Source organism: Podarcis erhardii, assembly GCF_964252035.2.
Source record: "Podarcis erhardii genome assembly, chromosome: 7".
NCBI lineage: Eukaryota > Metazoa > Chordata > Lepidosauria > Squamata > Lacertidae > Podarcis > Podarcis erhardii.
Window position 1 is genome coordinate 84960011 of NC_138511.1, and position 25254 is coordinate 84985264.

The following is a 25254-nucleotide window of genomic DNA, read 5'->3' on the forward strand; positions in this document are numbered from 1 at the left end:
GAATTATAAGTCACACCGCTGGTAGGCTGTACACTTGATCTGCTGTTCAGCAAAGTTTTGTTGGGGTTTTTTTTTTTTTGTTATCGAAGCCTCCCTCAAAGAACATTTTGAGCAACTAAATCTAAGCAAAAGAAAAAGCCAACACCAAATTCAGCATCTCTGGAATATGCAGATCTTTTTACTTCCCCCTGTGAACGCCATTTTCACACTGCAGTCACTTGGAGCCAAAACTGTATCCACTGCTATGTATATTCTCTCTCACACACTCACACACACCAGCCCAAAAGAGAAGAATTGAGTGCCCAGCGCAAGATCCAGAATCTTTTCAAAATCAGTGCCAAAAAAGCAGCACTCAAGTTTCTAGCCCTCATGCCCATAAACGTTAAATTCGATCAGCAAGTCTCAATCAGCAGACTAATCAACAAAAGCTTCTGTCCAGAGGTAAAGAACCTTTTAGATACTGCTGGACAACTCCCCTTGCATTGCAGGGGCTGGACTAGATGACCCCTAGGGGACCCCTTCCGACTCTATAATTCTACGATCCCATGGTCCCTGAGCGTTGGCCACGCAGACTGATGGGAGTTGGAGTCCAACCGCCTTGCAGGCCCCTCGCCCCCCGCTTGAGCCAATCAAACGGCAAAGTCTGAGAGCGAAGGGCAAACACGAAAACGTTTTTGTCCTGGTGCATTAACAGTCATCCAGAATTGGAAAGAAAAATATTTCCCGACAGTGACTAGCAGCACGTTTACTCCAATTATCATAAAAAAAAGCACCCCGTGCCATGATTTCAGAAATGGGGGGGTTGGTTTCAATATTTCTCCTCCTGCGATGAGGCTACATTTTAATATTTTAATGTTTCAATATTTTAATGTTGTATTTTAATTTTGTTTTTAAGTTGCAATCATTCAACTTGTTTTTATTATTGCTTGTAAGCCGCTCTGAGCTTGGCCTTGGCTGGGGGGGGGGTATTAATAATAATAATAATAATAATAATAATAATAATAATTTCAGCAGCGCGTGCACCGGCTAGTCAACTGAAATGCCGGGAATTTTTCTACACATTTCAGAACCTGCCCTGTGACAATGGGGTGCACTTACTTCTCTGGCACCCCCCAACATTGCACCTGCCGTACGTGGCTTCGTACATCCCAGCCCAGCGTGGATTGCGGCGGAACCTGCTGTGATTTGTTTGCAAAAACGCTTTGCAGAGGAAAAACTCTGCCGCCTCATCTGACTTGGCTCTGCATGGCAACAGCCTCTGGGCTCCACGATGGGCTTTCCCCCAGCTCCTCAAGGTGGCCATGGGTGAACACCCGCTGCTGCCTTTGTCCAAACTACCGGGCCACATTCTTGGAAGGGACACCAAAGGTCATTTAGCCCAACCCCCATGCAATGCGCTTATTTCACAGCAGGAAATAGCTATGAGCCACTTCAGGCTGCAAATCAACCGAACTTGGGAAACAAATTTTTATTCCAGATTGGGGAACCGCTTTTCACCCAAGGGCCCTATTCCTCTCCCCAGGGGCCACATGGAAGCAAAAGTGGGTGTGGCCATGAATTTGGTTTTTGCACTTAGAAGGTAGGCTAGTTTCTACAGACACTTGCACTCGCCTCTCTGTCTTCCTTCGAGATTAGAGCAGAGTTCAAAGACACAGTACAACCAGGCAAAACAGTTGGGCTGCGAAACAGGGCCAGTGAAAGGGTGGGTCCTAGGGAAGGTTCCAAGGGCCACATAGAGAAGCCTGGAGGGCCACGCTGCCCAAGGTTCCCTAATCCTGTTTCACAGAATCTGATGGTGGATGACAGATTCAACAAATTCATGGAGCAGGGGGTCTGTGGATGGCGATTCGCCACAATGGTCCAGATGGAACCTACCGATTCAGAAGCAGTCTACCTTAGAATGCCAGTGGCTGGGAAGCAGCAGTGTGACAGTAGAGGTACCTCGGGCACCTGACTGACACCTGTGGAATTGCGGGAGGACGACACACTGGACTCCATATAGGTAAGTAAATTTTTATTTATACCCCGCCCTCCCCGGCCAAAGACCGGGCTCAGGGCGGCTAACATCAAATATCAAATACATTAAAACACAATCAAACAATTGATTAAAATACAGCTTAAAAATTAGAACCCAGAAAAATTAAATGACTGCCCACAAATTACAACCATAGGGGTCGGGAACCTCAAGTATTCCTCAGGGCCAGCTATCCATGTTGGACCCACATGAGCCGATAAAAGGGCCAAAGAGGTAACTTACAGGGGCCCACAGATGGGGGTCAAAGGCCAGGCAGAACAGCTCTGTCTTGCAGGCCCTGTGGAAGGATGTCAAGTCCCACAGGGCCCTGGTCTCCTTCAATAGAGCGTTCCACCAGGCTGGGGCCAAAGCCAAAAAGGCCCTGGCTCTGGTTGAGGCCAGCCTAACCTCCCTGAGGCCCGGGACCTCCAAGATATTATTATTTGCGGACCGTAAGGTCCTCCGCGGGGCATACCAGGAGAGGCGGTCCCGTAAGTATGAGGGTCCTAGGCCGTATAGGGCATTAAGGGTTAAAACCAGCACCTGACCCTGTACTCCACCGGGAGCCAGTGCAGCTGGTATAGCACCGGGTGAATGTGATCCCACGGCAAGGACCCTGTAAGGAGCCTCGCTGCGGCATTCTGCACCTGCTGGAATTTCTGGGTCAGCTTCAAGGGCAGCCCCGCGTAGAGTGAGTTACAATAATCAAGCCTGAAGGTGACCGTCACATGGATCACTGTGGCCAGATCAGGGCGAGAAAGGTAAGGGACCAGCTTATAACACTGCCCCCCCCACCCTGCAATCACCATCTGAGGCCCTTCTTCGTGTGCCTCCTCCACATGAGGACCGGAGGGTGACCACAAGAGAACAGGGACTTTTCTGCAGTGCCTCCCCGTTTGTAAAACGCTCTCACCAGACAGGCTCCCCTGGCGCCTTCATTATATATTTTTAGGTGCCAGGTGAAAACTTTTCTTGGCTGTTGAATATCCTACAGTGTTTTAAATGTATCCGTGGGAAGAGGGGGGTTATTGTTTTGTTGTTTTGGTTTAATTGTTTACTTGTGTTTCATCTTGTATTTTTTATGTGAACCGCCCTGAGACCTTTTGATGAAGCGTGGTATATAAATTTTAATAATAATAATAACAATAACAGGCCTTTTGTTTGATTGAGGTCCCTTCTAGCCAGTGTTAGAAACTGGGATAGAAAAACTAGGAGCCAAATGGCTTCTGGGACTTGGGTTGTCGGCGCCTAAACAGAATATCTAGTCGCCATTTGTGGAGGGTCGGCAAGACTTTTTACTTATTATTTCGATAAGCATGGACTAATACGCAATTCACATAAGAGACACATTGTTAATATCAAATTTTGATCAGAAATTGTTAAGACATGTTTAATTTGGTGTTTACAAAAAAATAATATTGGTGGCATACTTCAGTTTTCAAAAGGCTCTACTCTTTATTGTTAAACTCCTTAACATGTTGTCTATCCTTAATGTATACTTCGAGGGTTCAAAGCACATACGTTTCAATAATGCTTGAGTGTCAGCCAGGTGTAAAAGAATGGCACCCAGACTTTTTGAGGTGCTCGCAAATGGAGAATCTTTAGGCGCAAAATGAGCCTGGCGCCCAGCTAATTTCAAACCCTGCTTCCAACTTTACAATTCTACGATCTCTCCTATGAAAGGTCATATTTGTTGCTCTGCCCACTTTTCCCTTTCGCCCCAACCACCTCCAGCAGGCAGCCGCTGGGAGGTTAGCCAGGAAAAGATATGGTCTACGAGCTGGGGAAAGTTTCAATCCTGGATAAGGACATCAGTAGAGTCCCCATGGGGACGCGGGTGGCGCTGTGGGTTAAACCTAGGACTTGCCGATCAGAAGGTTGGCGGATCGAATCAACGCAACGGGGTGAGCTCTCGGCGCACCCGGCGATTGGAGATGAGGCCCAGCTGGAAGGAAAACCCTTGGCCACATTGGGTGGGGTGGAGGGGCATGGCAGAACCCCAAAGGAGGCAGACCTCATGCAACATAAGATGCTGTGTGCATGGCACATCTGCCAGAATCCTCCAAGTATCCCAATTTTCCATGGACAGTCCCAGATTTACAGATGCCGTCCCGGTTTCTGGTTTGATCCTGGAACGTCATGCTTTTCCTTAGGACGTCCCTATTTTCATTGCAGAAATGTGGGAGGGTATAGAATAGGATGTCCCTAGGGCAGGGCTCAGGGACTCGGGTGGCGCTGTGGGTTAAACCACAGAGCCTAGAACTTGCTGATCAGGAGGTTGGCGGTTCGAATCCCCGTGACGGGGTGAGCTCCCGTTGCTTGTTCCCTGCTCCTGCCCACCTAGCAGTTTGAAAGGACATCAAAGTGCAAGTAGATCAATAGGTACCACTCCAGCGGGAAGGTTAACGGTGTTTCCGTGCGCTGCTCTGGTTCGCTAGAAGCGGCTTAGTCATGCTGGCCACATGACCCGGAAGCTGTACGCCGGCTCCCTCGGCCAATAAAGTGAGATGAGCGCCACAACCCCAGAGTCGTCCGCAACTGGACCTAATGGTCAGGGGTCCCTTTTACCTTTAGAGTCCCCATTAGCTGGATCAGGCCAAAGGAGACCCCCCCCCAGTGTAGCACCCTCTTCTCGCCTGGCCACCCCAAAAGTGCACAAGCAGGGCATGAGATGCGCTAGCCCTCAGCTGAAGCTGGAGAAGCAGCGAATTTAATCCTGCCGTAGTCGTGCCTTGAATTTTGGATTCGCTATTCTGCTCCTTGCTGGGAAACAGCTCAGAGAGAGTTATACTGCTGAGCTGCCTATACAGTCAATTTTTTGAAAGTATACATATTTACACTCACATTAATTTAGGGAAAGAGACATATAGAAAAGTCGTATGACACCGGGGGGGGGGCGGGGGAGGAGAGAGAAATCTGCCTTTTGGGATGCAGAAAAGAGGCCCTGAAATAGCTCTCCATTTGAAAACAAGTTTGTATTACTAGGGTGGGAGGAAGCAGCGCAGAGGGAAGAATGGAAAACTGCAGGGCTGACAAACTCTCCGAGCAGCAAGAAGCTGAGCTCGAGAGAAGAATCTTGCTAAAAAGCCACTAATTGCAAAAAAAAAAAAATTATTAGCATAAACTATGACACAAATTTAGCTCAATTATCTCTGACTCCCTTTGCTGGAGTTATAATTAAAAATCCACAGAGCTGGCAGTAAAAACCCAGAGAGGAGGAGACCTTCCTAAAAATAAAATATAAATAAATCAAGCACATCGCCATATTCTTTGGAGACAATAAGATAAAGGGGGCACAAGGGATTTCAGGGTGGGCCCTGGGAGACCCGAGTTCAAATCTATCCTGTGGAGTCAGCCTTGGCTAAGTCACTAGCTCTCAAGCTCAGTTTCCCCACTGTAAAAATACATCTAAATATATTAGTGGGTTTCCTCTCCCCCATTTGTAGTTTCTGAACTGTCTTCAAGGGCAGCCCCATGTGGAATATAGGGCAGTAGCCAAGCCTAGAGTCCTCCAGGATATCAGGGGTGAAAAAGCGAAGGATTGCCAAGCACTTTGAATAACAAAAAGTGGTACCACCAACATGAGAAGTCTGAGAAGTCACCTCTTTTTCCCAGTTTCCCTTGCAAACTTCTACCTGTATGACTGGGCAAGAGTGAACAAAACATCTGGGCAATCCAAAGTAATAATATATCGCAAGGGTCGGGATCCTGCACTCTCCAAATGCTGTTGGACTCCCAATGGCTCCAGCCACCATGCCCAACCATCAGGAATTACAGGAAATGGAGGCTGGCCAAACATCGGGAGGGCCACAGGCTCCCGGGCCTCGTACTTTCGGAACTGTACCTCTGGGCATGCACAAAGGGCCTTACCCTCACCGCTTGGGGACTGCCATCTGCCCTGCTCCCCCTTACATATCAGGCAGAGACCTCTGTCCCAGTCGGACAACGAAAGTATCACAGGGACGAAAGTATCAGAAACGATCCGGCTGGCCTCTCCAGCTTTCTTAAGCAGTTAAGCAGAAAGAGCTTATTTGCTGCATTTATATTCCATCCGTTTCTACAAAGTAGTACCCTATAAGGAAGGTTAAGAGGCTGTGAGTGGTCCAAGGTCACCCAGCGAACTTCATGGCTGGCTGGGGATTTCAACCCTGATCTCCCAGCTCCCAGTCCAACACTCTAACCACTACACCACACTGCCTTCCTAGAGTCCTTCTGCTATGGGGCAGCTCTATAAACCAAGAAGGTAAATTAAATGTGGGGAAAGCGAAGTGTCACTGAGAGGAGGATCTGAAATATTTTCCTGAAGGCTTGAATTTGTTTTATTCTGGGTTGTTTTGTTTGATGTGTCAATGTGCTGTAACCCGGTTTGAGGTGTTTTCTTTAAAATACAAAGCGGTATAGAAATAAAATTAATAAGAATAAGAATAAGAATAATGATGATGATGATAAATTCTATAGTTTTTTTAAAAAGTGCCCAGACATTCCGTTTTGGGACCATAACCTAGGTGCCATTTAGCGGTCAGCTTAAATATTTGAGTTTCTAACACTGCCTGATCCAGCAGGACTCTACTTCAGTGACTGGCCACACTGGTTAAGAATAGAGACTCCAAAACCAGAGGCAGTGTACCGTAAGGATTGGCCGGGGGCCCAGCTGTGAGAGTTGTACTCCAAACAGTCTGCAGGGCGCCTGGTTGCCAAGGCCTGGTTTAAACAGACTGCACATCCTCATTCTGCTTAACCTCAGCTAACCTCAGTTTCCAAACAAAGGTCCGTATAGTAAAAGCTATGGTTTTCCCAGTAGTGATGTATGGAAGTGAGAGCTGGACCATCAAGAAGGCTGATCGCCGAAGAATGGATGCTTTTGAATTCTGGTACTGGAGGAGACTCTTGAGAGTCCCATGGACTGCAAGAAGATCAAACCTCTCCATTCTGAAGGAAATCAGCCCTGAGTGCTCACTGGAAGGACAGATCCTGAAGCTGAGGCTCCAATACTTTGGCAACCTCATGAGAAGAGAAGACTCCCTGGAAAAGACCCTGATGTTGGGAAAGATGGAGGGCACAAGGAGAAGGGGATGACAGAGGACGAGATGGTTGGACAGTGTTCTCGAAGCTACCAACATGAGTTTGACCAAACTGCGGGAGGCAGGGGAAGACAGGAGTGCCTGGCGTGCTCTGGTCCAGGGGGTCACGAAGAGTCGCACACGACTAAACGACTAAACAACAACAACAACCTCGGTTTCAAAGCGACAACCTAACCAAGAAGAGACTCGCGACATCCAAGCCCTCTTGGACTGTGCCAAATAAACTTCTCGCCCTGGGGTGCAATTCGCCAGAAGAGGAGGAAGGCTGCCCAGTTTGGCCCGGCTGTGCAGGACCGTCTATTGGAAAAGCTGAAAATAAGTATTATCTGCAGTGGCTGGGAATTCAAGAAGGCAGGAGCAAAAAGGGATTCTTTTTCAAGCATCAGCATAGAGTCGGCTCTGCCAGGCAGGCTCCGGAGGGGGGGGCACCCCCCAAGCCTCTCCTTTCTCCTCCTCCTCCCCGCACTCGATGCGTGAGTGCCCACGCATACCGATCCAGAAGCACACACAACTGCACCAGCACCCTCTCGCACATACCAATACAAAACCCACACCTCTCTCGCATATAAAATCGAGATCATCAATAGACGCTGCGCACCGCGCATACCAATGCCCTCGCAGGCCTGCCGGTTAAACACCTTTGCATGTTGAGGATGGCATGGAAAGGGCTGGGGCGCCAGGAGACTTTGGAGAAGAAGGCAGGGTGTGTGTTTTTTTTGGGGGGGGGAGAGGAGGGAGACCCACTCCATCGGGGACTTGTGCACGCCTGAAACTTTCAGGCCAGGAATGCGGGGTGTTGTTGTTTTTTTGGGAAAGGTGAATCTGTTTGGTGCGCCAGCGACAGCCATGACAACAAAAGGGGTGAAAGCGACTAACTAGGACGAGGGGGAAGACTGGGGGAAAGGCAGCCTGCAACTGGGGGGAGATCACCCTGCAGAGGGCGGCGAGGAAGAGCAGAAGGGCACACAAATTAGTTTCCAAAGGGGAGTTCAGGTAGGTAGGCAGCTTAAAGATTATTGGCACGGCAGCGCTTCACTGCACCAAAAAAAAAACCCTGAGAAGAGATAAAGTAGCCAAAAGAGCTAGGAGGAAAGCTTTCTTTGAAACACCGATATCACATTCCTAGCGGCAAACATTTTAAGCAGCCACAAGACCAGAATTTCCCCAGGTTTATGAGCAACACCAGGACTATCGCTAAAGCGAGACAAGATTTTTTGGAGGTGCAGAGAAGCAAAGCACGATTCCTGGGGTGCACACACCCCATCGTCCCTTGCAAAGCCACAGAGAACGGAGAGTGCAACTTGCGGAACGTGCTCAGTCGGCAGCATCCTTTGCAACACTGAGAGGGATCTGAAAAGCACCCCTCCAAACACCCACAGCTGATGGGACAATGAAATGTTTGGGGCCAGACCTCCAGAGAGACTGTCCCAAGCACGGCAGAGAAAGTTGGAGGGGGGGGCGGTTGTTCAAACAACACGGAAAATTAAAGAAAGCCCAAGCGGTTTTGAAAACACATGCAAGGCTTTAAAAAGAGTTGTGGCATAAAGCCAGGATTTGATGGAAAGAAATAAACAAGCGGGCCCTGCAACAAAAAGTTGCAGCGCAGTGTGTTGCTGTCCAGCCAGTCATGCCTTCTTCCAGGACACTCCATTGCATCTCTCCTCCCTGTTACTCTTCAGTCTACTCTGCCCCTCCAAATCAAGGGTCAAGTCATGTCGTACCTGCTGCCTGCCAACTCCCTCTTATGCAAGGATCTGGCGGTGTTTTGATTGCATTTCACTCAGAGAGAGAAATTCAGGACTTTCACTCAGAGAGAGAAATTCAGGATCGGTATACAAGGCAGAAAATGAAAGGGAAATAAATGCCCTTTTGCCCAGAAACACGCCCCAAATGGCAGAGAAGACACCCAGCTGAGAAATGGGGATTAGGAAACGCTGGGTTGCACTCTACCAAAATCATTCACGCCACCATCTCTGACAGCAGCGACAAGGGAGCAAAGCCCCTGGAGGACAAGGGTCTCCCATTCATTCCAAAGGAACCATTCATTCCACATAGAGCCCCTCAAAGTATTCTGATGCATTTGGCTTCTTCCTGGGGCCACTGTGCTCCACAACTCAGATGCAGCTTTCATCTCAGAGAGCTCAGGGATGTGAGGGTCTCCCTTCCCGTGCCCTGAAACCGGAGGGGATTTGAAAGCAGGCTGAGAAGGTTTTGGTGTGGTTTCAGGAAGCGTGGCCAACCTGTTTAATTGGCCAGCAAAGCATCTCTTCAACCACATCCAGCTCTTAGAAGCTGCCCCACAGACTTGGGTCCACCTAGCTCAGTGCTGCCTACATGGACTGGCAGCTGCTATCCAGGGTTGCGACTAGAAAGAGACCTTTTCTGGTCTCACCTGCTGGGGATTGAATTAGAGACCTTCTCCACGCAAGGAAGATGCTCAACCGCTGAGCCTGCCTTCAATCTGGCCCTGAGACAAACCTGCGCCGATGCCCTCACCCCAACAAAAACTGGCTGGGCGGCACAGAGCACACTTTGCCAGAAACGGCAAACCCTTTCCTTTTAAACCTGGCAAGTAAGAAAGGGGGAGATTGATTTTTTTTTAAAGAATACAAACCATTTCTGCAGTTTTAATAAAAAATGGGGGGGGCAGGGTTGAAGAAAAGTTCTGCCAGCTCCTAAAATAATTTTTACAAGAGAGTTTCCTGCTGGCAGCCCAGACTCGAAGGGAAGTGTAGCACACAAGGCTGGACAATCCGCCATCAAACACACCGCCCATCACTTCTAGAACATCTGAAGGCCTGATGGAAACATGGGGAGGCTTTCCCCTCCTCCCCACCCCACCCTGGGGCATGCAAAAGGTCCTGGGTTCAATTCATGGCTGGAAAAGACTCCTGGCTGAGCCACTGCCGGTCAGTGTAGACAACACTGAGTTAAGTGGACCAACAGGCAGCTTCCTACATTCTTGGCCAGAAGTAATACTAGCTGGCCAAAAAGCAGTCCAATATGTGACTGTTTCACAACCCCAGTTAAAGGTGTGGAAGCGAGAAAGGGACACACACCTGTGTTATAACGAGTCCCTGAAAATGATAGCAAGGATAAAGGCAACTCTCCGGAGCTTTCTGCTCTGGTATTAGTTATCCCTGAGCTCTCCGAAGCCCTCAACATCCAGGTTTTGGCAGAAGCTCCAAACAAGACGCCCAAGCTGTATACCTGCATGCAACCGGATTCTGAAACTCTGCAACCCAAACACTGTTTGACACCTGCATTCCTTCCACAAAAGCCCAGCTAAACCTGGAGCACTGTTTCCAAAACGTCACCTTTGGATCTCAGGAACAAATGAACACACTGCGAGGTCTGAGTTCCCTCGCTTTGCTTCTGCCCTAAGCAAAAAACCCGAAAGCCTCCCTTTCCACAGCTGGAAACTCTGTCAGGACAACATCTTCTTTCGTGAGGATCCAACCAACTCAGCCGAGACCCCTGTCCAGACTTGAGCTTTGCAATTCTGGCCGGGCTCCTGAAAACCCGTGTAACTAGCCACCAATGCTGCTGCTGCAACCCTTTTGCAGTGGGGATCAAGGAACAGCAAGACTTTGAGAGATCAGATCAAGAAAAGCTGAGCAGCTGGGTGCTCCTTTGATCCCAGCACTCAAAACCTGCAAACCTGTTTTCTACGGTCAGCGCTTGGACAGGCAAAGTTGCGGTGAACGGAGGCTGCAACCTCTGAACACGTGCAGAGTGCCTTTCCCCTCCCTGCTCACTACACTCCAGACGCCCACAACTGAGAGGGGGAGAAAGCAGCCAGCAAAGCTGGGAATGGGGAGCTTCAGTCCCAGCACCTCTTTCACAGAATTAACCAATTCTTGGCTCAGTGCAGAGAAGGTATCATAGAAAACAGTGGCCATGATTCAGAACCTCAGGGGCCAAATTGGGAGCAGGCGATGCACTTCTGGCTGATTCAGATTTCACCAGGGTGTTTGCCTAGTTGACTGTTCAGCGGCGAGTCGATTTATTTATTTGCTCATGCCCATCTTTTGCTTCTGGTGGAGCAAAAACAAGCAACAATTGTTTCCCCCCCTCCTCCGCACAGGGAAAAAAAGCCCTCAAGTTTGGCACAAAGCAAGGATGGGACCATGCAGCCCACTCTGGGCAAACACAGAAGTCACCAGACAAGACGCCCGCAGTTTGCTCTTTGGCACCCCAGAAAGATAAGGGGAGAGGAACATGCCAGGCCAGAATTTACAGGAAGCAAACTTCCCACTTACCTTTTTCGCTTTGGCTGGATCCTGTAAAAAGCTCCTGTTAAGTCACTCACTGAACCCACCACCCTGGATTATGGGGTTCAAGCAAGAATTATGGGGGTGGCCTTGCTTCTTCTGAAGTGGGGGGGGGACTCACCCCACCCCTCCAAGCCTAAATCTTATCGGAAGGTGGACACAGGGAAAGCACCAGATAAAAGCACCACACTGGGGGAAATGGAAGGAGGACCCCACAGAATCGAGGGCAGAGAGCATCTCTGCCAAGGGGCAGAGGGACCCGGAAGCGCAGCCAGGAAGCAGCCAAGCGCCACCATCCAGCTCCGGGACTGCAAGGAGGCTGGACTCCCAAAGGCTTTGATTCTGCATCCCCAAACAAACCAAGGGAAGGAGACATCAGACATTCCTTCACAACAGCTTGACCCATCTATGGGTACCCACCCAGTGTCTAATGCAAGTCACGTGACCCCAGGAACCTCTCATCAAGCCCCCCCCTTCAGGGAGGCATCCACCCCCACTAGGAACTTTGTGCTCCCTTCCTATATGGGGTTCTCTCTCCCCGCCATTATCTGAGACATCACCACTGCTCCAGACAATTCAGACGAACCAGGTCACAGCTTCAGGGAAGCCTCACCACTCCCTCCACCACCACCACCCCCATGTAAAAAAGTAGGTGCCCCCACTTTCAGGCAGCCTCCATCGAAACCCCCTCGCTTCCTGCATTGCAGGGGGTTGAGCTGGATGACCCTGTGGGGTCCCGTCCCCTTCTAGATTCTCCACCCAGTCCCAACTTCGCGCCTCCGTCCCACTTTCTTCCCAAGCGTCTTTCCGCTCCCCACCCCAAACCCCGTCTAGGGGCTCCCCCAAAAGGCGGCTCCAGCCTTCAGGAAAGCTTTCCTGCGCCCCCTCGCCCCCTTTCTCCCCCCAATCTTCTCACCCTCCCCAAAAACTTTTCCCTGAACCCTCACCCTCGGGGGGATGGGGGGGTCCCCCAACCACCTCGCCTCCCGCTCCAGCGCTCTCGGATCCCCCCTCCAGTCCGCCCCCAAACTTTCCCCGACGACCCCACCCCAACGCGCCCGGCGCGCACGTGCTCCGCTCCGGGGCCTCGTCGGGGCGCGCCGGGCTCCCCGCGTCTCACTCACCGGGCGCGCATGATGGCAGCACAAGCAGAAGAAGCGGCGGCGGTGGCGGTGGCGGCGCCCGCCTCCTCCTCCTCCTCCTTCTCCTCCCCGCGCCCGGGACGCCCCCGCCGGGAGCTGCCCGTCCAGCGCGGCCTCGGGGCGGCCCGGCGGGGAGGCTCCGCCATAGAGCGGGCGATCGAGGGGGCGAGCCGGCCAGGCGCGCACGAGGAAGGGAAGGGAAGGGAAGGGAAGGGAGGCGGGCCGGCCGGCCGGCGGGCGGGCGGGCGAAGGCGCGTCCGCCCCGGCGAGCCCCGGCTGCGCTGCGCTCTGGCTGGAGCGGGTGCAGAAGCAGCAGGCGCCGCCGGCGCGGCTGCCTTTCACATGGTGATGAGCGGGCGCGGCGCTGCGCATACTGATGCCGCCTCCGCCCCTCCGCCGACTGGACGGGGGGGGGCGGGGGAGGGGAGGGGGAGAGGGAGAGGGAGAAGAAAGCGGGGGGGGGGTCGGCCCGAGCCGAAGTTGAGCGGCCAGGGCGCTCTGCACGCGCGCAGGGGCGCTCGTCTCCACGCGCGCACGCACCAAAGACACAAGGTTTTGGAAATGCGCGCAGGTTCGAAGCGGGCAGGCGAGGAAGATGGATAACCGCCTTTTGTTCTTGAAGGGAAGAGCTTCTTGTTGCGTGAATATATATACAAGCAGGAGTTGATCAATCGACAGCTGATGGATAATGGGAAAGGGATTTTTTTAAAAAATAAAAATAAAAATAAGTAATTGTAATTTAAGGAAGGGAATGGGGGTCAGAAATCAAAATGTAATAGCAAGCAGTGGGGGAAAGCAGGGACGCGTCTAGGACGCAAAGCGGGAAATCAACTTTTGGGGGGGGATTGTGTTAAATTTGATGTGATTTGGCACTGATGTTGTCCAAAATTGGGAAAACTGATAAATGTTATTTGGCAAAAAGAAGAAGAAGAAGAAATGCGTGCAGACCAAAGCCAAAAAGCGTCCATGCATTGAAAGAAGAGCAGCAACCATAGAATCAGAATTGTAGAGTAGGGAGGGGGTCCCCCCAAGGCCATCTAGTCCAACCCCCTGCACTGTAGGAATGTAGAAGCAACACCAAAGATGTTTAATCATTCTTTACTTTTATGCAAAGCCAGTTGTTGGAATTGCCTCTGAGCATACCAAGAGTTTGCACTCAAATACATGAATTTAACATGGGTTTCTGCTGGATCATGGAGCTCCCCTTTGTGGCTAGTTACATTTTATTTGCCAACTATTCCTCTAACTTGCGCTCTTGAATGAATCAGTATTCACTATAAAGGTTTGTTCCTTGTGTTAAGGTAAGGAAGCTCAGTATCTCCTCTCGGGGTTTTCCGTTTATTTATTCTAATTCCTTGAATTTCTAATTTATTTATTCTAATTCTTCTAATTTCTGTTTCTTTTTCCTATGGAAGTTAGTCTACAACAGGGATCAGCAAAGCTTTTCAGCAGCGGGCTGTTCCACTGTCCCTCAGACCTTGTGGGGGCCGGACTATATTTTGGGGGGGAAATAATGAACAAATTCCTATGCCCCACAAATAACCTAGAGATGCATTTTAAATAAAAGGACACATTCTACTCATGTAAAAACATGCTGATTCCCAGACCATCCACGGGCCGGATTTAGAAGGCGATTGGGCCTGATCCAGCCCCCGGGCCTTAGTTTGCCTACCCATGGTATACAACAACCAAAATAAACACGACAACAGAATTTGGCCTGGATTGTCTTGGGACCGGGCAGTTTGTCCCACCTACCTTATCTATCTGAATCCTGAGTCATTTTGGAGGGCCCATTTTCGGTTCCCCAAATGAGGAGTGAAAAGCCTTTTTGGTGGTGGCACCCTCTCTCTCCAGAAAACTCCACTTGGCAACTACTCCCAAGTATTTTCAACACCAGATCTTTCAAACTTGGATCAGTTTTTTAAATCTATACCAGTTCTTAGGTTTAGCTTAGCTTTTGGTTTGTGCGGTGTATTGTCTGTTCCTAATCTGTTTTATTTCATTTTGTAAAAACAACGCACTTCTGTCATAGGGTGGTTTATAATCATCGTAATAAAATCAAGGATGGTTCACCTTTTGTCTCCTGGCTCTTGTTGGACTCCATTTCCCATCAGCCCCTCTGCCAGCAGGGCCAAATTTCAGGGAGGCTGAGAGTTGTGGTCCAAAATGTTCTGGAAGGCATCAAGTTTGCTGCCAAAGGTCACCATTTTTATGTTGTGTACCATCCTGAGACTTGCCGATGAAGGGCAATATACAAATTTAATAAATCATCATAATCACAGTGTAAAAACAAGAGGGGGAGTGCACATTATAAAATGAATGAGGTGAGAAATAAAATGAGTTTAATTAAGCGCAAATCACATTTTAAAAAAAATTCTGTGTGCTTTGGAGAAAATATGTTTATCGTGGCTAGAGTGGGGTGTGTGTGTGTGTGCGCGCGCACACACACACACACACACACATTAGATAAATAAATAAGCCTGGCTGTCGACCCAACAACTCAACCACTTACATACCTAAATCTTAATTTTAAATTTCCGGTTTTATACGTAGCAATTAATCATAACGAGAAATTCAACATGAAAGAAATAAAACTGAAATAATCAAGCTTTTCCAGTAGAGTCTAGGTTGTGGGCAATGCCACCTCTACTCAGAGAAGACCCACTGGAAATAAAGGGCGTGACTTAAGCCTATTGATTTCAATAGCTAGACCTAAGTTGGCTACCACCCACTTTTGCATAAACTTTGTAAAATGGGACTTGTGCCTTAGGAACTCTTCCCAATGTGTGATAGCCATATTAAGACGGTATTTTTTGAAAACCCAGTCTTGTCTTTTGACATTCCGAGCAATACTTTTTTCTCCAATGTGTCAAGAACAATGGACAACTAAATAGAAAGAAACAGCATTGAATTGCTGACTAATGGCATCAAGTATTTGACAACGAAAAGCATGTGAGATTCCAATTTTAATATAATTGAAACACATTTTGATTGACCAATGCTCCCAACTTTAATACGAGTTCCACATTTTGAGGGTCAGTGTCTCATTCAGAATTACCTTTCAGCGTCTCGCAATATCTGAATGGGAAGTTCCCGATATTTGCAAACAAGCTCATTTTCCTTCACAGACGGAAATTCCCAGCCTCATTCCCCTCTGTTCTCCAGCCCTTGATTTAAATCAATGGTTTCCAACTCTTTTGGGGGGGCCATCACCCTCTTGGTCCCATAAACGCATCCCCAATGCCCCCTTCCCCATAAAAGCATTATTCCAAATTGCTGCTTGCACAACCCTCTAAGAAAGATAACACCACAAAATTCAAAGCAGTAACAATTAATTCCATATTTTATTCAAAATCCAATTAAAACTGTTTAGTTGGCGAAATTAAGTGGGGAAATTCGGAACCAGCAAGACCAGACTTTCCTGGAAGATTGGAAGAAATTTATGATATATTTGAGAGACAATTGTAATCAATTGACATCACTTGCAGGGTTTCCAGGAGTTTCGTAAGGAGAACTATATGAATTATTGCGAAAAAGGACTAAGAAGGAGTTTATTTAGGATTTGGATTTTATAGCAATAACTATTAAAATAAAAATGCAAAATCAGAAAGGAAGTTAGAAAACCATTAGTCGAGGTTGACGGTCCTAGGCTGTGATAGCTAAAGGTTTGTTAAATACTGGTACCTCGGGTTAAGTACTTAATTCATTCCGGAGGTCTATTCTTAACCTGAAACTGTTCTTAACCTGAAGCACCACTTTAGCTAATGGGGCCTCCTGCTGCTGCTGCGCCACCCGAGCACGATTTCTGTTCTCATCCTGAAGCAAAGTTCTTAACCCGAGGTAATATTTCTGGGTTAGCGGAGTCTGTAACCTGAAGCGCCTGCAACCTGAAGCATATGTAACCCGAGGTACCACTGTATTGTATAAAATGGGATGTTATGTTTGGAAAACATGTGCAAAAAGCAATAAAAATTACAGTGGACACTCGGGTTGCGAACATGATCCATGCAGGAGGCACGTTCGCAACCCCCAATGTCGCTTCTGCGCATGCGCAAAGTGCAATTTACTGGTACTGCGCATGCGTGAGTGCCGAAACCTGGAAGTAACCCGTTCCGGTACTTCTGGGTTCAGCGTGGTGTGCAACCCGAAAAGACACAACCTGAAGCGTTTGTAACCCGAGGTATGACTGTATATATAAAAAAAACTGTTTAGTCAAATTAATTGAAGGCGCAGGAGAGACTGTACTTTTTGAGAATCCTAAGGAAAAACCATCTTCCGCAGAAACTGCTGCTTGCCTTCTATCACTGTGCCATTGAGAGCGTGCTCACTTATGGCTTATGTGTGTGGTACGGAAGCTGTACTACCCAGGACAGGATGGGGTTGTGCAGAGTTGTGAAGGCAGCAGAGAGCATTGTTGGCTGCCCACTCTCCACCTTAGAGCAGATTTATGCCACAAGGTGCCATAGGAAGGCACTGGACATAGTAAAAGATCCATCGCATCCTGGTCACTGTCTCTTCGAGCTCCTGCTGTCGGGACGGAGATACAGGACGATGAAGACAAGAACGAGCCGTCTCAAGAACAGCTTCTTCTCCAGAGCGATCTCGGCCCTGAATGGGAAACCTGGACTTTGAAAGTCATCTAATCTTCCTTGCTGTATTGTTTTAATTAGTGTTTTTATAGTTGTTCTGATTTTGTGTGGAGTGCCCTACCTGGGTGGATGGAGCAGCCAAGTAAATTTCGTTGTCCCTGAGAGGGGGCAATGACAATAAAGATATTATTATTATTATTATTATTATTATTATTAATTCAACAAAACCGACGAGCTTGACGCAGGGATACAAGTTCTGCAAAGTCTGATAGTCTTTTACATCGCCCTTGCCTCTTAGCTCCCACACTGGGTAATCCTACCAACCCCCAGGGGGCGCTGCTGCACACTATGGGAACCACTGATTTGAATGGTGAGACTGGGGTCCAACATCAGCCATCTAAGGCTGGTGGGCTTTCAGCTGCTGGACTACAACTCCCATCAACTGTGCTGGCTGGGGCTGATGGGAGTTGTAGTCCAACAAAGGGAAAAAGCTAGGGGGCACCAGGTTGACAAAGGCTGGCCTAAAATGAATTGCCTCTCCCCTGCCCCCATCCACCAATACTGCCAGGGCCAGTGTGGTGTAGTGGTTAGAGCAGTGTTCCCCACACTTGGGTCTCCAGCTGTTTTTTGGACTACAAATCCCATCATCCCTGCTAGTTTGGGAGGGGGCTGCGGGAGACTCAAGTTTGAGGAAACCCTGGGTTAATGTGTTGGGCTAGGACCGGGGAGACCGGAGTTCGAATCCTCACTCGGCCACAAAGCTCACTGGATGACCTTGGGCTGGTCGCTGCCTCTCAGCCCAACCTACCTCACAGGGCTGTTGTGTGGAGAAACCATGTGTTCCACCTTGGGCTCCTTGAAGAAAAAGGTGGGATATAAAGAAATAAATATAGTAAGCCATGGAGTTTTCTTGGCAGGGATACTGGAGTGGCTTGCCGGCTCCTGCTCCAGGTGGATCACGTTTGGTCAAAACTCTCCACTATGACCTGTCCATCTTGGGTGGCCCTGCACGGCATAGCTCATAGCTTCTCTGAGTTATTCAAGCCCCTTCGCCACGGCAAGGCAGACAGCATCTTAAAAAGCAGAGACATCACCTTGCCAACAAAGGTCTGTATAGTTAAAGCTATGATTTTCCCAGTAGTGACGTATGCAAGTGAGAGTTGGACCATAAAGAAGGCTGATCGCCGAAGAATGGATGCTTTTGAATGATGGTGCTGGAGGAGACTCTTGAGAGTCCCATGGGCTGCAAGAAGATCAAACCGATCCATTCTGAAGGAAATCAGCCCTGAGTGCTCACTGGAAGGACAGATCCTGAAGTTGAGGCTCCAATACTTTGGCCACCTGATGAGAAGAGAAGACTCCCTGGAAAAGACCCTGATGCTGGGAAAGATGGAGGGCACAAGGAGAAGGGGACGACAGAGGAGGAGATGGTTGGACAGTGTTCTCGAAGCTGCCAGCATGAGTTTGACCAAACTGCGGGAGGCAGTGGAAGACAGGAGTGCCTGGCGTGCTCTGGTCCAGGGGGTCACGAAGAGTCAGACATGACTAAACAACAACAGTAAGACATAGGCACAGGGCACGGCACCCACTTTGGGGTGGTCTCAGGCCCCTTCTTCCTCCACAAGCAGCTCACCAAGAAACCTTGGCTGGATCCAGACACATCAAAGAAGCGTTCCAGGAAAACGCGTTGTAAACTTTGTATGAAAAATCGCGTTGGGGAAAAATGGAACTCCACACCGCCCTCTGGTGTCGCAGTGTTATATTGCATTTACAACGCATATAAAACGCCTTTTCTTTACCAATCTAGCAGAGTCCCTAGTTGCTGACCAGGCGTTTGCGGCGCTGCAGAATTTCCTGCCCTCTAAGAAGTCCGCCCACTCTCCTGATCGCCCCTTTCTGGAGCCTGTGGAAATCCTGCAACTTCCAAAGGTCCCTCTGGCCTTCCTTCCCTCTTGCAGGAGGAAAGATTAAATCCATGACAGAAGGGGGGGGGGACATAGCAAGCTTTTGTCTGCACAGCAGTAATTGGCCCTGACAGATGCAAATAAAAACACATCTCCCCCAGCCAACGTGATTGGCAGCAAACACCTGATTAATGCAGAGAGATTAGGAGATAATGGACATCTGTCAGCCGTAATGACCAAGGACGGCTTGCCATGTCACCCTGTGCTTGATTGACAGGCTGTTGCGTGTGGGGTGGGGGTGGGGGTGGGGAGAAGGCAGAGGCAGGAGCCACGTGGGCAAGGGGGGCCAGCCCCACATGCTTGCGGTGGTTCAATGAGGGCAGAACATGGTGCTAGACCTCGCGATGCTGTTTGGTACCCAAGTACAGTGCTTATCTGGAGAATTATCCCCCCCCCCACCCAGTTTTTCTGACAACTCATCCCTCTGAAATCAACTTGTCAGATACGCTGTTGTCATTTTCTAGTTGTGCGGAGTGGGCGGGGAGTCCACGTCCACCTTTACGTGTCCTGGAATGAACAACGCAGGCATTTTAAAAAATCTCTGTTCCTTTTTTCCCATCAGCGGATAGAATTTGACAGTCCAAAAGACGTCGTCGACAGGCAGGTCAGTCAAAGGGCCGGAGGAATTTTGGATGTGGGAAGTTCATGGCGGGACACACACACACACACACACAGAGAGAGAGAGAGAGAGAGAGAGAGAGAGAGAGAGAGAGCACGTAGTTTAAACTGCGGAACTCTCTCCCACAGGAGACAGTGATGGCGGCTGTAAAAGAGGATTGGACAAATTTACGAAGACTCAGAGAATCATAGATGGCTGAGGCAGCCCAGGGCGTGACTGTGGCAACCCAGTCAGATGGGCAAGGTACAAATAAATTATTATTCTTATTAGAGTTGGAAGCAACCATGAGGGTAATCTAGCTCAGGGGTAGGCAACCTAAGGCCTGGGGGCGGGATCCAGCCCAATCACCTACCGTAATTGCGGCCCGCAGACAGTCCAGGAATCAGTGTGATTTTACATGAGTAGAATGCATCCTTTTATTTAAAATGCACCTCTGGGTTATTTGTGGGGCCTGCCTGGTGTTTTTACATGAGTAGAATGTGTCCTTTTACTTAAAATTCATCTCTGGGTTGTTTGTGGGGCATAGGAATTCGTTCATTACAGTGGTGCCTCGCAAGACGAAAAGAATCCGTTCTGCAAGTCTCTTCGTCTAGCGCATTAGCAGCTTAGCGGCTTTTAGCGGCTTAGCGGATAAGCGGCTTAGAAAAAGGGGGGAAAGGGGGGGGGGAGTCGGAAAAACTCACAAAACATTTTCGTCTTGCAAAGCAAGCCCATAGGGAAATTCGTCTTGCGAAGCACCTCCAAAACGGAAAACCCTTTCGTCTAGCGGGTTTTTCGTCTTGCGAGGCATTCGTCTTGCAGGGCACCACTGTATTATTTTTCCAAAATATAGTCCAGCCCACCACATGGTCTGAGGGATGGTGGACCGGCCCATGACTGAAAAAGGTTGCTGACCTCTAATCTAGCTATTAACTATGGTGGAGGCTCTGTTTGCCTCCACAGATGAAAGCAGCAATGCTTCTGAATAAATGTAAAAATGGCAAAGGACCCCCTAGACGCTTAAGTCCAGTCAAAGGTGACTATGGGGTGTTGCGCGCATCTTGCTTTTCAGGCCGAGGGAGCCTGTGTTTGTCCACAGCTTTTCCGGGTCATGTGGCCAGCAGGACTAAACCACTTCTAGCTGAATACCAGTTTCTGGAAACCACAGAAAGGGAGAGGGCTCTTGTAGAGGAGGGTGTCAAAACGAAGCTTGATGAGGAATGGTTGAGGGAGTTGGGGAGGTTTAGTCTGGAAAAGAGGAGACCGAGAGGAGATACGAGAGCCATCTTCAGATATCTCAAGGGCTGCCACACGGAATAGGGAGCATGCTTCTCTTCTCATGCTCTGGAGGGTAGGACCCGAACCCATGGCTTCAAGCGACAAGAAAGGAAAATCTGACTAAACATCAGGAAGAACTTTTGGGCAGCAAGAGCTGTTTGACTCCCTTGGGAGCTGGTGGACGCTCCTTCACTGGAGGTTTCTAAGCAAAGGTTGGATGGCCATCTGTCATGGATGTTTTAATTGAGATTCCTGCATTGCAGGGGGTTGGACTAGATGACCACAGGGGTCCCTTCCATCAATATTTTATGCTATGACTTTCCTTCACCCTTATGTTCTGTAATAATGTATGAAAATATTTTCCATGCAGCACTCTTTGCTGCATATATGTTTTTGTGTGTGTGTGTGTGTGTGTGTGTGTGTGTGTATGCTACAATACTATATTAGAATCATAGAATCATAGAATCATAGAGTTGGAAGAGACCACAAGGGCCATCGAGTCCAACCCCCTGCCAAGCAGGAAACACCATCAGAGCACTCCTGACATATGGTTGTCAAGCCTCTGCTTAAAGACCTCCAAAGAAGGAGACTCCACCACACTCCTTGGCAGCAAATTCCACTGTCGAACAGCTCTTACTGTCAGGAAGTTCTTCCTAATGTTTAGGTGGAATCTTTTTTCTTGTAGTTTGGAACCATTGCTCCGTGTCCGCTTCTCTGGAGCAGCAGAAAACAACCTTTCTCCCTCCTCTATGTGACATCCTTTTATATATTTGAACATGGCTATCATAGATCAGAGCATATATTAGATATATTAGATCAGAGCATATATTTATACATTTTTGTGAACATCAACGTCACACACTCGGTTTTTCTGGGAATCCAGGGCTACAAATTGGATTTGAATAGCTATGCAATTAATCGTTACTGTTTTGAATGCTACTGTTTTGAATGTTACTGTGTTCTCTTCCGTAGTGGATCGTGAAAAGCATTATTCTGAGTAATGCTTTTTACAGGATCGGGGAGCACTAGAGATGAGTTTATGGAACCAAATGGGCCTGGAAAAAGTTTGGGGACCACTGGGTTTTCACATTCCTTTGCCAGGAGTGATGTGGAAAGTAACAAGCCCTATTCCACCTCGTTTTGTTAAGAGAGTCTTGCATCCTATGTTTCAGAAGCTGCTCTGAGCAATTCAAATGTATCAGAAGAGCAGGATGAAAATCTTCTGGGACTGACAGCCAAGAACTTCACATCAGGGACTCCGACAGAAGCACCTTCCTTACGACACCATGGCGCCCCTGGGCTTTTGGTTAAGAGCCAGTGTGGTGTAGTGGTTAAGAGCGGTGGACTCGTAAACTGGTGAACTGGGTTCGCTTCCCCGCTCCTCCACATGCAGCTGCTGGGTGAACTTGGGCCAGTCACACTTCTCTGAAGTCTCTCAGCCCCACTCATCTCACAGAGTGTTTGTTGTGGGGGAGGAAGGGAAAGGAGAATGTTAGCCGCTTTGAGACTCCTTCGGGTAGTGATAAAGCGGGATATCAAATCCAAACTCCTCCTCTTCTCTTCTTTGAAGACTGGGAGGCAGAAAGTTAGCTTGTGGGTGTCCAGTGTTCCTGCAACTCTTGGACTCCCCTTTTCTAGTCCACTTGGTGGCCGGAGGGAAACTTACAAGTGCTGCTGCAGGGCCTTCTTGGTGGTAGCTCCCAGGCAACTTTGGAACTCCCTGCCCAGAGATTGGCTCCCTCCTCCCTTTAGCAGCAGGTGAAGGCTTTTATTCTGACAGGTCTTTGGGAACTGTTTTGGAGTTGTTATGTTTTTTAAAGGACTTTTAATAATGTTGCGCTGTTTTTATTATCTGTATTGTAATAGATTTGCTTCTTTATATATAGTTTCAATTCTGTAAGAGTCTAATTACCTTTTAACAATAGTCTTTTGCATATTTTTAGCTAGTTTCCCTATTTTTGCATATTATGTTCACTACTGAACATCCATTTGAATGCGCTCTGTACTCTAGCATATGCCAGTTTATATACACATTACTTGGCTGAAGAGCCACATTGTTAGCTGCGATTCCTGCACTGCAGTGGGCTGGACTAGATGGCCTTTGGGGTCCATTCCAACTTGACCATTCTACGTTCGCGAAATCCAGAGAAGTACAGATTTCCAAAGCAGGTTGTCTTTCAGTTCCGGTATTGTTTCGGAAAGCACAAATCACGTGAGTTTGCCTGTAAATGCAGACTGAACCAACCTGCTCCCTGGTCCACGGTGGACATTGTGTGATGTCTGAATAACTTCTGAGTCCTCTGTGAATTGACTCCTTTTGCGACCATTGAGGCTACCTTTAAAATGAGGCTGCATTTTAAATTGCATTTTAACCTGTATTTTAAATTGTTTTTTTCTTTCTTTTCCTATTATGTTTTTACTGTAATTTTACTGGTGTTAGCCACCCTGAGCCCGGCTCTGACCGGGGAGGGCGGGGTATAAATAAAATTTATTATTATTATTATTATTACTCAGAGGAGGCCCATGAAAAGCCATGAACATGACTAAGCTGGGTCCAGCCGTTTCAGTGGGACTACTCGAGGAAAACGTGGCCAGAGATGACCCGCCGTGTTCGGAGCAGTATGGAAGCTCCACGATGCTGTGGATCTGAAAAAGCCCATTCACACTCATTGCGCAGAAAGCTGCCACACGATTCTGCAACTCTCAAATAACGGATCATACCCTCCAACATGTCTCCAACGAAAATAGGGGTGTCCAGCACCATTTTTCTAGAAGATGATATCCCAGAACCCACCTCCTTCATTCTCTTTGAATGGCAATGGCGGCCCACCTGAGAAGTGAATTCTGGAGAGTCCCGGCTGAAAAGAAGCCTTAGACAATGGGTAGGCAAACTAAGGCCAGATCCGGCCCAATCGCCTTCTAAATCCGGCCAGTGGATGGTCCAAGAATCAGCATGTTTTTACATGAGTAGAATGTGTCCTCTGGGTTATTTGTGGGGCATAGGAATTTGTTCATATTCCCCCCCCAAAAAAAAATATAGTCCAGCCCCCCCACAAGGTCTGAGGTACAGTGGATTGACCCCCTGCTGAAAAAGTTTGCTGACCCCTGCCCTAAGGTAAAGGTAAAGGGACCCCTGACCATTAGGTCCAGTCGTGGCTGACTCTGGGGTTGCGGCGCTCATCTCGCTTTACTGGCGGAGGGAACCGGCATACAGCTTCCGGGTCACGTGGCCAGCATGACTCAGCTGCTTCTGGTGAACCAAAGCAGCGCATGGAAACGCCGTTTACCTTCCCGCCGGAGCGGTACCTATTTATCTACTAGAACTTTGATGTGCTTTTGAACTGCTAGGTTGGCAGGAGCAGGGACCGAGCAATGGGAGCTCGCCCCGCCACGGGGAATTGAACCGTTGACCTTCTGATCAGCATGTCCTGGGCTCTGTGGTTTAACCCACAGTGTCCCTGACCACTGCCCTAGGGACATCCTGTTCCATACCCGCCAACATTTCTGCAATGAAAACAGGGACGTCCTAAGGAAAAGCGTGACGTTCTGGGATCAAATCAGAAACCGGGATGGCTTCTGTAAATCTGGGACTGTCCCTGGAAAATTGGGATACTTGGAGGGTTATTGTGATGGCCTGGGATTCGGACTCGGGTGCTGAACCTGAGGGATCCCAACCTGCACAGAATTCCCTGCCTTCAGAACCAGCTGAGCCGGGGCTGGGGCATGAGCCTGAAGGATCCTCAACTGTGCTGGATCCTCAGGTGCAGGCACCAGCTGAGTCTGCTCTGGCTCCTGAGGTGATGGAGGACCCATTGCCTGCAGGTGCTCCACTCTCAGCCCCGTCAGGGGAAGCGAGGTCGCCTCTGGGTCCAGTAACCCTCCAGCCTCTCCTGAGCTGCAGAGGCAGAGGGAACTAAATTCCTGCAGGAGGAATGCTCACCTCCAGGCCAGGAGAGGCGAGTCACCAGAGGATTGGGGCCGCCCTATGCCACGGGGCAGATAAAAGCCGGCCAGCCCCAGTCCCAAGATGCTGGAGCAACATTGTTGGTTGCTAGTTCCTGCCTGAACCCTGTCCTGCTTTTCTGTCTAACCCGCCCTGGCTCCTTGCTTGCAAGCCTCTTCCTGACTTCACCAGACTCCCACCCTGCACCCAGATTCAGCTACTACGGACTGCCTCCATGTTGCACCTTTGACCACGGACCGGACTTGGACCTTGCCTCTTGGGTAACCCACGGGACCAGCACAGTTCTGGAAGATGTGCCATGCAGAGAGCATCTTATGTTGCATGAGGTCTGCTTCCTTTGGGGTTCTGCC

General features: G+C 49.0%; 1 protein-coding gene and 1 long non-coding RNA gene across 4 annotated transcripts in view; one reads left to right on the plus strand and one right to left on the minus strand.

Moving 5' to 3' along the window:
* Nucleotides 1-12625, minus strand: part of NPAS1 (neuronal PAS domain protein 1) — a 101916-nt gene extending 89291 nt beyond the window's left edge. The window contains exon 1 of one of the 3 annotated variants that reach the window (XM_081868833.1): nucleotides 12494-12625. The gene's annotated coding sequence lies outside the window, so the exon portion shown is untranslated. Of the gene's footprint in view, nucleotides 1-11357; nucleotides 11472-12493 lie in introns of those variants that run through there. The other 2 variants (XM_081868834.1, XM_081868835.1) reach the window with 2 other exon arrangements.
* Nucleotides 391-23810, plus strand: LOC309346309. The gene is made up of 3 exons (XR_014158592.1): nucleotides 391-441; nucleotides 1787-2002; nucleotides 23455-23810. It is a non-coding gene; the product is annotated as an uncharacterized lncRNA (long non-coding RNA).
* The last annotated feature ends 1444 nt before the right edge of the window (nucleotides 23811-25254 follow it).